The sequence below is a fragment of the Prinia subflava genome (assembly GCF_021018805.1).
Source record: "Prinia subflava isolate CZ2003 ecotype Zambia chromosome W unlocalized genomic scaffold, Cam_Psub_1.2 scaffold_33_NEW, whole genome shotgun sequence".
In the NCBI taxonomy this organism is placed as follows: domain Eukaryota; kingdom Metazoa; phylum Chordata; class Aves; order Passeriformes; family Cisticolidae; genus Prinia; species Prinia subflava.
The window spans coordinates 2,842,641-2,844,556 of record NW_026960610.1 but is presented as its reverse complement, the minus strand read 5'-3'; positions in this window follow the sequence as shown (position 1 = coordinate 2,844,556).

Below are 1,916 nucleotides of genomic sequence, written 5' to 3'. Positions count from 1 at the left end.
GGCACTCCTGGTGCTCCCACAGCATCATCCTGCACCTCCTCTGGCCCTTAGAGATACAAGAACTTCATCCTTGACTCTTCCTTAGCCCAAATATCACTGTCGCCATGTGCTGTTTTTGTTTTCGGTCTAGCAAAGTCTTACAAATCCTTCTGATGGCGGGAACAGCTCTCTTTGTGCTGGTGCTCAGAATTGTCAGTGGGGACTTAATTTGTCTTTTACAATTTGCAGTTCTGTGGTCTCACTGCTCCATACATCACCCTGTGGCAGTCAATACTTTTAATGGGTGGAACTGGCAGTGCTCTTGCTTCGGCAAGAAAAAATCTGTCTCTGAGACTGTCATTAGGAGATAGCTTTAATAAGGCTACAGGTAAGCTCACAGGAGAGAAAAGGCTTGCACTGTATGAAAAACCCTGTGTGAGTCTGGGGCTGCAAGAACAAGACTGAGCAGAAGCTGTGGGTGCTCACAGCAGACCTCTCCTGATGGGCTGCACTTCAGTGGGAAGGGATCCCTGGCCAGAACCTGCCTTTCTCTTCATCCAGGATTTGAGACAGCCCAAGAATACTGTGGTGACAGCAAAACCGGACATTTTCTGCCTGATAATGGAAGAGCAGTAGCCTTGGGCTGCAGAGATGTGTATGGCTCTGTTGCCATGAATTTTCCTGGTTTGCTGAGCGTTCATATTAAAGGAGAAACGTGCAGTTTCTCACGCTGGTGAATTGTAAACACAGGATCATGTTTTGTAAATACTGGCAATGTTATGAATTCTTTCTCCAAGACAAGGGGAGGTTGAATGACAGCCTCCTGGACCAATGTGACAGGAGAGGTGGCGATACCCTTCTCCAATCCATGGTCACCTTGACACAGATATATAATGGAAAAATAAACTAAGGGCTTAAATAAACTTCCCTTCCCTTCCCTTCCCTTCCCTTCCTGCACCTTCCCTTCCCTTCCCTTCCCTTCCCTTCCTGCACCTTCCCTTCCGGCACCTTCCCTTCCCTTTCGCTTCGCTTCCCTTTCGCTTCGCTTCGCTTCGCTTCGCTTCGCTTCGCTTCCCTTCCCTTCCCTTCCCTTCCCGCACCTTCCCGCACCTTCCCGCACCTTCCCGCACCTTCCCGCACCTTCCCGCACCTTCCCGCACCTTCCCTTCCCTTCCGCACCTTCCCTTCCCTTCCCGCACCTTCCCTTCCCTTCCCGCACCTTCCCTTCCCTTCCCGCACCTTCCCTTCCCTTCCCGCACCTTCCCTTCCCTTCCCTTCCCTTCCCTTCCCTTCCCTTCCCTTCCCTTCCCTTCCCTTCCCTTCCCTTCCCTTCCCTTCCCTTCCCTTCCCTTCCCTTCCCTTCCCTTCCCTTCCCTTCCCTTCCCTTCCCTTCCCTTCCCTTCCCTTCCCTTCCCTTCCCTTCCCTTCCCTTCCCTTCCCTTCCCTTCCCTTCCCTTCCCTTCCCTTCCCTTCCCTTCCCTTCCCTTCCCTTCCCTTCCCTTCCCTTCCCTTCCCTTCCCTTCCCTTCCCTTCCCTTCCCTTCCCTTCCCTTCCCTTCCCTTCCCTTCCCTTCCCTTCCTTCCCTTCCCTTCCCTTCCTTCCCTTCCCTTCCCTTCCCTTCCCTTCCCGCACCTTCCCTTCCCGCACCTTCCCTTCCCTTCCCTTCCCTTCCCTTCCCTTCCCTTCCCTTCCCTTCCCGCACCTTCCCGCACCTTCCCTTCCCTTCCCGCACCTTCCCTTCCCTTCCCTTCCCTTCCTTCCCTTCCCTTCCCTTCCCTTCCCTTCCCTTCCCTTCCCTTCCCTTCCCTTCCCTTCCCGCACCTTCCCTTCCCGCACCTTCCCTTCCCTTCCCTTCCCTTCCCTTCCCTTCCCTTCCCTTCCCGCACCTTCCCGCACCTTCCCTTCCCTTCCCGCACCTTCCCTTCCCGCACCTTCCC